Here is a 14,308-nt window from a genome sequence, read left to right as displayed (position 1 = left end):
GAACGGGTGGGTGTGCTGCAGTTGCTTTGGGTTACCTGGGGCTTCCTGGCCTCTCCCAGGCATCTGCCTAAAAGGCTCCTATGGGGCTGCTCTAGACTCAGTAAGTTGGCCATTAGTCTAGGCTGGCCAGCCGGTGAGCACTAGGGAGCTACTAGTCGGTACTAGGAACGCCAGCCATTCCCAATTTGAGCTCCCATCCCCTCTTTCTTGTAGACCCTGAGGATCACACTTATGTCTTATGCTTAAGTGGTTAGCACAGACTGAGCGATCTCCACAGCCCTGGATGAGTATTTCAAACAGAAATGCTATGTGTTATTGTCGGCCTCACTGCATCTCTGACTGGCTCTGGGTCATTGAGGTGAGACTTATCTAAAATGTGGAGAAGAGGAGGAGGAGGGGGAGGAGGGGAAGAAGGCAGGAGGGGATGGAAGGAAAGGGACTAAGGGAAGGAGAAGGAGGGAGAGGAGGATGAGAAGGAGGAGGAAGGGGAGGAGGGGATATGGGAAGGAGGGGGACTAAGGGAAAGAGGAGGAGGGAGAGGAGGATGAGAAGGAGGAGGAAGGGGAGGAGGGGATGTGGGAAGGAGGGGGACTAAGGGAAAGAGGAGGAGGGAGAGGAGGATGAGAAGGAGGAGGAAGGGGAGGAGGGGATATGGGAAGGAGGGGGACTAAGGGAAAGAGGAGGGGGATGAGGGAGAAGAGGAGAGGAGGATTAATGGAAGGAGGAGGAAGAGGAGGGGAGCAGGAGGGGAGGAGGACTAAGGGAAGGAAGAGGATGGTAAGGAGGGGTAGGAGCAGGAGGAAGGGGAGGAGGGGGAGGAGGAGAACAACGACTACAACATAGGGAAGCAGAGGAAAAGGAGATGATAAGAAGCAGGAAGAGGGGTTGGGGATTTAGCTCTGTGGTAGAGCGCTTGCCTAGCAAGCGCAAGGCCCTGGGTTCGGTCCCCAGCTCCGAAAAAAAGAAAAAAGAAAAAGAAGAAAAAGAGAAAAAAAAAAGAAGCAGGAAGAGAAAGAGGAGCAAGTCCCCAAGAGAAGCTGGGCACAACTCCCAGGAGGGCACCCATGCTGAGTGGCTCAGTGACTACACAGGTCCACAGGGACCTGAGGGAGGCCACAGTCTCCCCAGCATGCATTGCTCTCAACAGCACCCTCTCTCTTCCCTGGACTCTCCCAAGGCCTCTGTGGCCTCTGAGACTTTAGCCCCTGGACTGTCTCAGAGCCATCTTTTACTTCTAGTGGCCCCACGCAGCCACTGTGTCCGCAGGGCCCACGAAGGAGGCCGCAATGGAGAGAGGAAGATCGGAGCAAACCCACAGCTGGCCCACGTTAAACTTCGATTTATTCTGTTGGCACTAATTGTAATCTTTATTTGGTCCCAAGTGATTCATTCTTATCGTTCTTATTATAGCTGAGAAAATTAATTTTTATTCTACCATAAGGGTGGCTGTAATAATTTGGGTTCGGGGAGGGGACTGCTTTAATAAGATTTACCAGCCAGCTTCGAGACAGTTGGCTCTCCTTAGCAGGTGGAACTGGCCTGTTACAGGATGTGGAGGGCATTACAGGGCGCCTGGTGGAATGGCCGGGTGGGATATAGTATGGAGAGATAAGCTAGAAGAGGTGGAGGTTTGTTTACTGTGTAAGTGTGGGGCACCCCTCCTTCCCCACATCTTTATCTGCAGTGGAGATTCTAGGGGTGGGTAACCAGCAGAGCCCCGCCTCCATGGATGATGTAAATGGAGATGAATTCATTTAAATACATCATGAACTTATCTTCAGGACCCAGGGACGCCAGGGATGTGGAAGATAGCCACCTTGGTTAGAGGAAAGGAGGTACCTACAGTCTCTCAGTTGCAAGTCCAAGTTGCCCGGACTTGATGCTCTTCAGTTGCTGTGATAAAAGCCATGACCAAGGCGACTTATAAGAGAAAGGGATTATTTGGGTTTACAGTTCCGGAAAGAGTCCATCGTGGTGAGGGAGGCATGGCAGCCAAAGCAGAAAACTGGGAGATCTCATCTCCAGCTACATACAGGAAATAGAACAAAAGAACAGGGAGTAGGGTGAGGTTATAAATTCTCAAAGCCCACTTCCTGTGACGTACTTCCTCCAGGAAGGCTCTACTTCCTAAAGGCTCCATGACCTCCTCAAACAGCGCCACCTACTGGGGAGACCGTGTTCAAACACAAGAGCCCGTGGGGGACGTTTGTCATTCAAACTGCCACAGTTGGTAGCTACTCGTCGTATGTCTGAATTTTGGGGGCAGTCACCAATGATCCCACTGATGGTATCTCGAATATTCAGTATACCATACTCTGCAAACTGGGCATCAGGAGCCTTGGAGAGGAGACGCAGGGTCTTTGTGTATAGACTGCTGATACAGGGCTGTCTGATATTGGGGAGAGAATCTAGGGGTCCTGTTTTTTCTGTGTCTTTAGATAGTTACGGATCAGACATTTACATTTCAATCCCCACTCAAGCCAAAAATTAGCATTCCACTGTGAGTCTGATAGGATGACTAAATAAACAGCAGTGACATCGAGTGTTGGTAAGGATGTAGCCAAATGGCATCCTTCTTGGTGGCTGCTGGGATGCGAAACAACGCAATGGCTTTGAGAATAGTTGGCAGCTTCTAGTCTTGTGCTTCTGCTATAAGACCGGACCCTTCTACTTCTGCATGTACCTGCCTGAAAGAAATGAAAATATAGGTGTATGTGTTTCTGACAGTGCTGTCTACCAGCTCCTGAAACTGGAGATAACACAATTGTATATCCCAGGCACACTCGGGCCTATTCGTTGAGCCTGTAAATGTGTTGTGTGTGCTGGTTAGTTTTAACTCAAGAGAAGCACAGGTTACCTCACTTGGAGTCTTAATGAGGAACTATCTAGATCAAGTTGGGAATGTCTATGAGAGATAATCTTGAATGTTAATTAATGCCGGAAGACCAGCCCACCGTGGGAGGCACCATTCCCTAGGTAGGGGGCCCTGAACAGTACAAGGGGAAAGAAATCTAGCCGAGAGCAAGCAAGTAGCAGGCAGGATTCATTTCCCTGTGCTCTTGACTGTGGATGTCATGTGACCAGCGGCTTCAAGCTTCAGCCACTGTGACTTTCCTACTCTGATGGACTGTGATCGGGAACTGTGAGCTACAATAAACCCACCCTCCCTTAAGTTGCTTTTTTATCAAGGTGTCTTATCACAACAACAAAAGAGTTATCAGAACAGGAAGAGTACAGATAATCATGCCAGGTGGGAGGAGCAAGGCTGGAGGCTGACCAGGGTCTATGCTAAGTGGTGGTGATGGTATCCGTGTACTAAATGAATGTATTATATGGTCTGTAAATCATATGGCAGCAAGCCTGATCATTATTTAAAGCAATGAGACACACGCATGGTTCTAATTCAGACTATAAAACTAATTATAAAGAAAATCAGTTCCTAACTAACCTTAGTCCCTTTTTTCCCTCCACAGTCAACCAATATTAGCTTCTTTCTCTATGTGTTTAGAGATATTTTACACTTGGAAAAGCATACAAATGCATTTTCTATGCTTCCATATATATGTGTGTGTGTGTGTGTGTGTGTGTGCGCATGCACACACATTCACACATATGTTCTATATATAGTATCCTAACAGATAGTAGCAGATTTTCCTCAGCTCATTGTTTTTATCATGGAACCTACAAAATGCCTTTGAAAGCCTTCTCTAACCAGTATTGTCATTGTCATTGGGCAATCCATTGCGAGACTGACCTGTGACATGTACCGCTGCTCTAATCCTTTGCTAACGGAGGCGGGAAAAAAAGCTTGCTTTTTTTTTTTTTTTTTTTTTTTTTTTTTTTTTTTTTGAGGCAGACTTTATCTGTGTAGCCCTGGCTGTTTTGGAACTTTGTAGATCAGGCTGGCCTCAAGCTCTCAGAGATCCACCAGCCTCTACTCCCAAGTGCTGGGATTAAAGGTGTAGGTGCCCCCCACTTCCCTTCCACCCCCGCCCCCACTGTGCCTCTTAGCTTCCTGGTGTTTCAGTGACCATCAGCCATGCCTTCCTCAGTCAGTTGGAGGTTGAGCTGGGCTCAGGGTACAGAGACTCTTATGGCTTCCCCTCTCCCAACCTGTAGACACTCCACTTCTGTGGCTGCTGATGTAGTGTTTCCTTCCGGGAGGAACCTTGAATGTGGCCTTTCACACCTGGACAGGTGCGTTCATGGGGAAGTGGGAACACCCCGTTCAAGGCCAGATGTGTTAATTTTAGACTGTCAAGTTATCACTTTTGCTCCCATGAGCCCTGAGTAAAATCACATCCCCGTAGCTGTGTCATATGGAGACAACTGGGTCTTCTGATCTTCTTCAGCTTGAAAAATGGAGATATGCTGGTTTGGGGGTTCAACTGACTGAACTCCTCTGAGCCCCAGAGTCTTCCCTGTGCCCTCTGGATAGATAGTACCAGCTGAGACCTTGAAATGGGGCTCTTTGAGGCCATTCCAGTGGAGAGAGGTGGTGGTCAATGGCAGATGCTGTAGCCCAGGTCCCCATCCCATGCTTATCATCTGGCACACCAAGTGCTGTGGACGGTCTGGGGGCACATCTGCCTCTTACTCGCTTTTCCTGAGTGCCAGGAGCTTACGGGTGAGGGCACAGCAAATACATGAGACCAGAGTGGAGCCAGTGCCCTGCCCACATAAGCCTTGGAGTTCTCATTACATCAGTTCAAGCTGATAGGCTAAGGAGAAGCAGCCCTGTACCACGTCCTCAGGACAGGAAGACAGCACAGCAGCACACATGGGGATGGCGAGTGTTTCCCGTTGTGCTACCTTGTTTTGGCTCTTAATTAATTTTATTACACTGTGTGTGTGTGTGTGTGTGTGTGTGTGTGTGTGTGTGTGTGTGCCTCCATACTACAGCACGAGTGTGAAAAACCAGAGGACAACTTCCAGGAGTGAGGTTTTCTCCTTCTACCTTTGTGGGGTCCTGGGAATTGAACTCAGACCATCAGGTTTGGCAGCAAGGACCTTTACCCACTGAGCCATCTCGTCAGCCCTCAAGACCCTAAAATGTCCCAAACGGGGTCCCCTGTACCCTTTATTACCAAGATTTCCCCCAAAGGTGAGGGAGGCAATTTGTGAATGCTTTAAGATGAGAAAAGGACTCTGGGGGATCGGGAGCCTGGCCTCTTTGCCATGCCTTGGAACTTCACAGGATCCACGTGTGCTGTGCTGGCTGCCTTGGGCTCGGGGAGAGTCACTCTTGCCTTAATTGAGTGGTCTCAGCCTCAGAGGTGCCCACTTCAGAATGTTTGGCTGGAGAGGCTGCACACCCTCCTTGATGACACGTTTTCAATAAAGACAGCACGAGCTCAGAGCGGAGCCCACTCTGATGTTCTGTTGTCCTGGCAACTGCGCGGTAAGCAGTAGCTCGATGCTGTTTTGTGGGGTGTGGAGGTTAGTACAGTGTGCGTGTGTGCGTGTGTGTGTGTGTGTGTGTGTGTGTGTGTGTGTGTGTGTGTGTGTCTGAATGGAGTTCAAGAATTATGCCCCAGCCTCAGCTCCAAGGTCCCTGGTAAATGACCATCATGCCATCCAGTTTGTACATGGCTTCTGTCTCCATCAGAGCCCTGGTGACTCCAGTTACCCACCATTGCTGACACAGGCCATATTTACCTCTCTTGGTGCTAGCTTTTAATGGTTTCCTCCTATTGGGCCCTTCAGCATGAAGGTAGCCCGTGAGAGGGGATTCAAGAACAGTCCTTAATTTTTATTAAAAATGTAATGTTATGTGCGTGGGTAGGTCTGTGCACCACGTGTGTGCATTTCCTGCAGAGACCAGAAGAGGGCATCAGATCACACAGAACTGGCGATTACAGATGGTTTACAGTTGCCATGCAGGTGCTGGGAACTAAACCCAGTCCTTTGGAAGAGCAGTCAGTGCTCTTACTGGCTGAGCCATCTCTCTAGCACTGAGGGGACAATTTTTAGTCCGAGGTTGGAACGGATCCCCTAGCGGGTAGACATCTGTAACATAACAGCCAGAATGTCACTTGAAGATTGTGATGGGCAGGCAAGTACTGTTCTGTGACTTTTTGTAGCGAGAGGTATGGATGGAGGGACTCAGGTACAGTGGCCTTTAAGGTCACCATACCTGCCATTGTTGCTGTCTCAGCCTAGTACCCCAGGACCCAAGGCTTCAGGACAGTACAGGGCCCTGTGCCTGGTGGCAGATCAGGCATCTGTCCAGGTCAGGGACATGGGACATGGGTATTTCTCCTGCTGGAAGAAGAGTTTAGTGTTCAGGGCAAATGTCCCATGTCATTGCTTGCTGGTCCCCCTCTCCTGGTCTGGGGGTGGTGAGCCCATTTCTGCCTGAAGCTCACCAAGTTGTGATTTTGGGGACTTGAAGAGACTGGACTCCTAGGTCTGTACCATACCCAAAGGATTTCTGTGGGAGGGCAGGAACACCCCAAACCCCCAAGTCCTTTATTCTCTACAAAGCTAGGCCCAGCACCTGCTTTGCTCTGTGTTGACAGTTGAGGCCAGCAGGTGGCGGTATTGCCCTTCAAGCCCGATTGGGGCAGCCAAGTTCAGGCAGCCTGGGCTGCCCCTGTGGTCCGCACTGGCTAGGACCTCGAAAGCCCGCCTCCTTCCCAGCTCAAGGCTGTGCACAATATCACCTGGATGACATTCCAGGACAGGGGACCGCGGGCTTTGGAGGATATTTTTCCCCTCCCACTAGTATTCTTTATAGTGAGTGTTTTGCTTGTGATAGGGTTTGTGTTGGACTCTCTCTGCCCACCCCCACCCCCACCTCCACCCCCGTTTCGGTGGGATTCAGAACCAGGTGTTGGGGGCTGGCTCCACCTCTTTCCTGCTATGTGACCTAAGACTAGTTTCTTGACATCTCTGTGTTTCCACTTTGACATCTCTACCCTGTTAGGACTACATCACAAGTTCATGTGGCAATCATACATCGGTGTTAGTGATTTGAAAACAGTGCAGGGTATTTTATAGGGCTGTGCAAAGAATGTATGTGTGAAACCCAGGGCCTACAAACATGTTTAGAACGCATACGAACCATGTTAATGTAGTTAGAACAGCTACAGGCGCACAGTAGGTCTGCAACAACCCCCAGTTACTATTACTATACTGTTATTATGGCTGCTGTGTTTTTTTGTTTGTTTGTTTGTTTTTTGTTTTTTTTTGCGCTTTTATTTATTTATTTTCTTGTGTCTATTAGGCATGTATGTCACAATGCACAAGGAGAGGTCAGAGGACAGCTTGCAGCAGTCCATTGGGCTCCAGGGTTCAAAGTTAGGTTGTCAGTCTTGGTAGTGAGTGACTTTACCCGCTGATCCACTTCACTGACTGTTGGCACCAAATCTCATTCAGTGACTACTAATGGCCAAGTTGCGTCAACTCCAGCCAGCATTGTGATCACCTTTTCGGAGACCTGGCAACACTCAGGATGATACCAGCCCCTTAATGACATACATTGTATGTTCTCTTATTTTAACTAAACAACATTTTTTTTAAAAAGGATATTTGGGCTGGAGAGATGGCTCAGGGTTAAGAGCACTGACTGCTCTTCCAGAGATCCTGAGTTCAAATCCCAGCAACCACATGGTGGCTCACAACCATCTGTAATGGGATCTGATGCCCTCTTCTGGTGTGTCTGAAGACAGCGACAGTGTACTCATATACATTTAATTAATTAATTAATTTAAAAAAGACGTGAATTCAATCCCAGGGCCCCATGTGGTAGAAGGAAAGAGCCTACAAGTTTAAAAGAAGGGATATCGTCTTCTCACAACTGGAGGTCCCTTAGCATGGGGTGGAGTTGAGCGTGGTGTGGTGGCTCACATCGTTAACCTCACCATTCAGGAGGCAGAGGCAGGGGCAGGGCAAAGGGATCTTTCCAAGTTATGGGTAGGCTGGTCTACATCATGGGTTCCAGGACATTCAGGGAGACATAATGACACCCTGTGAGGAGGGGCCTCTGAGCAGTTAGAACAGTTAGTCCACAGGACCATCAAGGGGGTGAAGACCCCAAGGGTACGTGGTTGCAATGCCTTCCCACAGGAATCCTGAAGGGAGTGTTTGTGGCTTCATTTTGGTTTCCTTCCTCCGCTTGCTTCCTGTTTTGGGAAACAGAGGAGTTCCTTTGAAAGCAGTCCCATGAATGGCTTTTGGTCCCCAAACCAGCTGCCAAGTGATATTTGTTGTTTACTTATGTGTTACGGGTTTTTTGGATTTTTTTGAGCCATTTGTGCCAAATGACCACAGAATAGGAAGCTTCAAGCACAAGGAATTGACACACGGCAATGCCAGAAGCCTACATCCAACACCTGCAGCGTCTCCTTTAGCTTCCTGCTCAGCCCAGAAGGGCCTGATGATCTTGTTTTTCAGATGAAATGGGTGGCTATTATCTGAACTTGCTCCTTTCTTCAGCATGATGCGTATGAGACCACGGCCTGTGTGAATCTGTCATGTGACCCTGCTGACCAACCCCTTCAACCATCCACCTGCTACAGGCCATCCACCCACTCGTGCATTTGAGGACATGTGTGAACATGTGGGAAGATGGTGGTGTAAATGCTGAACCCATCGTTAGAAGCCTGAAGCCAGCATCAGTGGACCTTAATGTTAACTCTGTGAAGGCCTACGTGGCCTGAAGGAATCATTTCATGGGGCTGGTGGGGTGGCCCACCTGGTAAAGGCACTTTGCCCCTTAGCCTAATGGCTTGAGTTTCATCTCCAGAACACACAGGGAAGAAGGAGCTCTCTCTGACTGACATTCTTATGCTGTGGTACACACACGTACACACACAAGATTAATAAATGGAAAAGAATCATTTTGTGTGTGACATGTGTCCAAGCATGTGGAGGTCAGAGGTCAACACCAGGCCTCTTCCTCAATCACTTGCCAGCTTATTTTTTTTGAGACAGAGTCTGTCACTGAACTTGGAGACTGTGGATGAGCCCCAGAGAGCCTCCTCCTTCTGCCTCCTCATTGCTAGGATTACAGCTGAGAGCCGCCACATCTGGCTTTTTTTTTTTTTTTTTTTGTTCTTTTTTTTCGGAGCTGGGGACCGAACCCAGGGCCTTGCGCTTCCTAGGCAAGCGCTCTATCACTGAGCTAAATCCCCAACCCCCCACATCTGGCTTTTTAAATAGGTATTAGGGACTCAAACTTGGGTCCTCATGCTTGTGTGACAAACACTTTAAAGGAATCGTATACCCTTAAGTCATTTTAAATTTTACTAATTTATTTGCTTGTTATTTTTATGTGTATGTGTATATGTGTGTGCCTGAGTGGGTTTATCTGCACTGTGTGCATGTAGTACCTGTGGAGGCCAGTAGAGGGCACCAGATCCACTACAACCAGAGTTACAGTTGTGAGCCACCATTTGGGAGCTGGGAATAGAACCTGGGTACCTCTGCAAGAACAGCCAGTGCTCTTAGCCACTGAGGCATCTCTCTGGCCCCCAAATAATCAGTATTTTTATTTCAGTAATGAACAAATGAAGGGGAAGCCTTCTTTTAGTTAGTGAGAAGTCCACAAAGTAAGTGTCTCTCCATATGACACACCCATAAACAGTCTTGCGTGGTGTCAAGTGACTTGACTTGGTGTCCTCATGGCTGGTAGGAGGGAGGAAGTGACACAGAACTGACACAGAGAGAGGCTGTCTTAATATATAAATGTAGGAGACAGAGCACCAGGCCTCCTGCCTAGGAACCTCCCCACCCACTGTGGACCTCATCTGCTTTCTAATCAGAAGGCAGCAGGGCTGTCAGGATCACTTAGTGTCTCCATATTCCTTAACGTCTCCAAGGTGTCCAATTTAGAATAAATATAAATGGAAATTAGGATGAAGACCTGAGAACAGCCTATTGTTTAGCAGCTGATGGTGTCTATAGGAGGTCAAAATGACTGCCATGAGGAGATCTATAGAATCCATTTAATGAGGCTCTTTCTACATCTGCTGCTCCACAGAAATCTTTCACATGGGTTTAATAGCTCCCCCCCAGCCCTGCTTTTGACATCCATCTTGATTTTTCTCCTGACCCAAAGCAGCTGTTTACATTAAGTATGCATCCTGTAACTTGAGTTTTTCTAGGCATGGGGCCACAGCTGTCCAGACTTCAAGGAGCCTTAGCTGATGGTGCATTAGCTAGCTGGTTATTTACTTATGACTGTGGCAAAATAGATGACGGGAGCAGCTTAAGGCAGGCGCACATCTGGCTCACATTTTAAGGGTGCACAGTCAATCACGGTGGGGAAGGCATGGCGGCAGGAGCCCGAGGCAGCTAGTTTCATTGTATCCATAGTCAGGAATCTGAGAGAGATGGATGGTGGGGCTCAGCTTGCTTACTGCTTGCATGGAGAGGGCGATTCATCCACATATGGGAGTCAGAGGACAACTTTTAGGAGTTGGTTCTCACTATCCACCTGGATAAGTCACGTTCTCTCTGGCTGTTTTTGCCACTGGGATGTATATTCCAGTCCAGTTGTCCCTTGAGTGATTCTCCTGTCCCTACCACCCATCTCTCTATAAGGGTTGTAGGTATATACATCACATCTGTTTTTTTTTCTTTAAAAGATGATTCATTCTTATTTACAGGCATTGGTGTTTTACCTGAGTGTGCCTGTGTGCGAGTATCAGATCCCTTGGAACTGGAGTTATAGGCAGTTGTGAGCTATCATGTGGGTGCTGGGAATTGAACCTGGGTCCTCTGGAAGAGCAGCCTGTGCTCTTAACCACTGAGCCATCTCTCCAGACCCTTGTTTAAAATGTGGGTTCTAGAGCTCCATCTTGGGATTTCAGGCTTGTCAGGCTAGTGTCTTTCCATGTTGGGCCATCTTCCGGGCCTTCCTGGCCTTTTGCATTTAGTTCAGTGCACGTGACAGCACTACCTACATTCAGTGTGGCTCTCCCCTCCCCCTGCTGCCCACCCGGTAAACCTCCCTGGAAATAGCCCCACAGCACACCCAAAAGTATGTCTTCTAGGTAATTCCATGTCCTGTCAAGTTGACAGAGAAAGGGCCAGCCCCCACAAAGGCTCATCTCTAGTTGCTGTAACACCTCCCTGTGGTGGGTGGACTCCATAAAGATGACTCCTCACTTATAGACTGCACACATCCCCCATCTTACCCACAAACATCCCCCTCACCTTACCCCCACAGTGCCCTCTCCCTCTCTCTTGCTGATAGATGTGTTTCTTTAGTTTGGTGCTTTTGTTTCTGCCCGGGTTCCACGGCAATGCCAGGGAACGTGGGGACGTGTGCAATCAGTCTGCCACTTAAAATGGAATTCCCTATCTTTATTTTTTTTTTAAAAGAAGAGTGTCAATATTTCTCTCAGATTGGATAAGCAACACATGTTCATTCTGGAGAACTTGAAAATGATCTACACAGAAGAGTATAGAAGGAGACGGAGAGGCACCTTGGGGTGCACACACGGAGCCTCACCCCTGCTGAGAGTCTGTTTGTGCTTTGGGGTGGGGAAGTTCAATGAATAATTGTTGTGTCGGGTTAGAGGATGTCAAAGAGAGCAGATGAGCTAACTATGCTTTGCTATGGTAGCCGGAACCGAGCGGCACAAGCAGGCAGTATTGACAACAGTTAAGTTTTCTCCCAGACTAGAAGTTTTAGGTCGCCATGCCAACAGGTCTGGCTTCTTCTGAAGCATCTCTCCCTGGCTTACCGACGAAAACTGTGTCTTCTGGGATCCTCTGTTTATGTTTGTGTGGACCCTGATTTCTTTTCGTAAGGACAGCAATCACGTTGAGTTAGGATTAATTCAGATGACCTTGTTTAAATGAAGTTAACTTTGTCAATGATATTTATCCAAAGATGGGCATTTTCTGAGGACCTCTGGGTTTGGAAGTTGCAGCCTATAATGGTCTCAGTTGACTCTGGCTGTAGCCCCTGATGCTCCTCCGTCCCCTCCTCTGTCTCGATCTAAGCGCTCTTTGAGACTTCCTCAGCACCACCTGCACTTGCTCTTTTGAGTCCAAGCATCAGCGGCCACCACCTCTTTCTGCTACACCCTCTGCTGCATCTGAACCTGGTCTTGATTTTTTTGCCTCATATGGAGGCCAGGATGAGCAGGCAGCCCTTCCTGCTGGCTTCCTGAAGCCTTCCTCGTTTCCTGCTCTTGGTGCCTGCCTCCTGCTTTCCAATGGTAACGAGTCCTCTAAGGAAACAGCAGACCAAATGGGGCTTCCGTCATATTCCATACACAAGCTCAGGCCTTCCTGAGGATGGGGAAAAGAATGTCGCTTCTCTGTGATATTGTGGAATCAGAGGGAGGAGCGTTAGCCTCTCAGGCTAAGGCCGGAGTGTTTCCCAAGACAGTTTCAGGGCTTCATAAATGCTCCTAAATCAAGGTAGCGTGTTTGCTGACCATCTGGTTGGAGGAGAGGATGTGGTCTCAGCCATGGATGTCTCTGGAAATCCACGGAGACTGTGAGACAGCGTTCATGTCACATTTTGCTTGACTGATGGTGGAACAGGAGTGAGGCCTCCTAGGGATGCATCAGATACGACAGAGGCTTTGCCTCCAACACAGAGAGAAGGCGCAGCCTTAAGGTCGGCATGAATTGGTTTTTTTGAGTGACGTAACATAACCACATGAAATATAAAGAGGAAGCCAGCCCACGAAGAAGCATGGAGCACATGAAAATGTGTGTTTATTCAGATTTCCTCTTCTGAATTTCTAAATAAATCAGAATTTAAACCCCGCCCCAGACACAGCTGAGGGTTTAAGGAGAAGGCACAACAGGAAGCCCAGGAGGGCTGGGTGTCCTCATAGCTCCTCCAAAGGGGGTCATCTTTCCCTGTTCATTGTGCACTGCTAATCAGTTATTCCATCAGATAATTCACCTCGAGTGTAATTTTCTCATTTGGGAGGTCAAAAAAAAAATCAGCACACCCAAACAGACTCCAATTTAAATTGTATTGAAGTAATCCAGACTTGGACAAAGAATGTTTTTACTTGTATGTAGAGCCTAGATAACATACACATACATACATACCACAAACACATATGCATACACTTACGCATGCACATACACACCTACATGCACAAACATACATACCATAAACACACATTTACATGTACACGTGCTACACACAGATGCACACCCACATGCACACATACATATACAACATGTAGCACACACGCAGCCTCTTTCTGCATGTATATTACACATTTTAATGAACAATACTTGGTTATGGCGACACATTGAAAGTAGAAATATAAATATTAAAGAGCAAAAAAAACTTTGTTGGGTTTCATAGTCACAGAGATATGAGTACATGCATGTACATATATGTATATATAAGTCTTAGTTTTATCCAAATAGAGTCAAATATATAATAAGTTGCTTTAGTTACTGTAATAGAGTATCTGAGATTGGGTAACATGTAGAGAGATGTTTAGGGCTGGCGAGATGGTTCGGTGGGTAATGGCACTTGCTGCTAAGCCTGAAGACCTGGGTTTAACTCTGGGGTCCATATGGTGAGAGAACCAACTCCTGCAGATCATCCTATGACCTCTACATGTATGTGACATGTATGTGACATGTATGTGACACGGCACATATGATCACAAACATCACACATTGCATTAAAAAATAGAGCTTTAGTTGTGTATGGACAACTATGAATATGTATTCTTCATTTTATGTATTCCTAGGTGTACACAGGCATATGGTGGTAACTTGGGGAGTCTCCTCCTCACTTGAGGTCACAATTTTGCCTTATGGTACATGTATTCCAAACCAGTTCAGGCCAGATTGATCTTTCCATTCTTCATACCTGGTTGCGCTGGGAAGGTATTTGGATAGGAACTGTCTAAGTTTGCTTGTTGTTATGGGAGGAGAAACCTATTTCATTATTGAGAGAGGCATGTAAGTGTAGCCCGAGTAGGTAGGGATCCAAGGTAGCTGGATGCACTGTTCAGAGAGGGACGTATGGCACAGTAAGCAGCTGCCAAGTGCATTGTTAGAAGAGCAGAGCGTATATAACCCAACCCAGTAGAGTTCTAGGCTTCTAACTCATTCCCTATGCTTGCCTGCCTTGTATGGAAAATGCTAACATTTCCCTTCTGGAGAGGCCCTTGTTTAATTCAAGGACTGTTGGATTTTTGGCCAGCCGGGGCTCATCTGCATTCTATACATGGCTTTTCTGGGAGATGCTTAAGATTCTTTGACTTTTAGGGTTGGGGATTTGGCTCAGTGGTAGAGCGCTTGCCTAGCAAGCACAAGGCCCTGGGTTCGGTCCCCAGCTCCGAAAAAAAAGAAAAGAAAAGAA

The 14,308-nt window shown here is 47.6% G+C and overlaps 1 protein-coding gene across 3 annotated transcripts in view; it reads left to right on the top strand.

Annotated features, from left to right (window-relative positions):
* The window catches only part of Tmem132b (transmembrane protein 132B), a 263,981-nt gene that overhangs the window by 81,061 nt on the left and 168,612 nt on the right, over positions 1–14,308 (top strand). Inside the window, exon 1 of one of the 3 annotated variants that reach the window (XM_039089432.2) lies at positions 2,102–2,287. The gene's annotated coding sequence lies outside the window, so the exon portion shown is untranslated. 3 annotated transcript variants of the gene reach the window in all.

This window comes from Rattus norvegicus, chromosome 12, assembly GCF_036323735.1.
Source record: "Rattus norvegicus strain BN/NHsdMcwi chromosome 12, GRCr8, whole genome shotgun sequence".
In the NCBI taxonomy this organism is placed as follows: Eukaryota; Metazoa; Chordata; class Mammalia; order Rodentia; family Muridae; genus Rattus; species Rattus norvegicus.
Note: the sequence above shows the minus strand (reverse complement) of the source record. Positions and strands in the feature narration are given on the sequence as shown.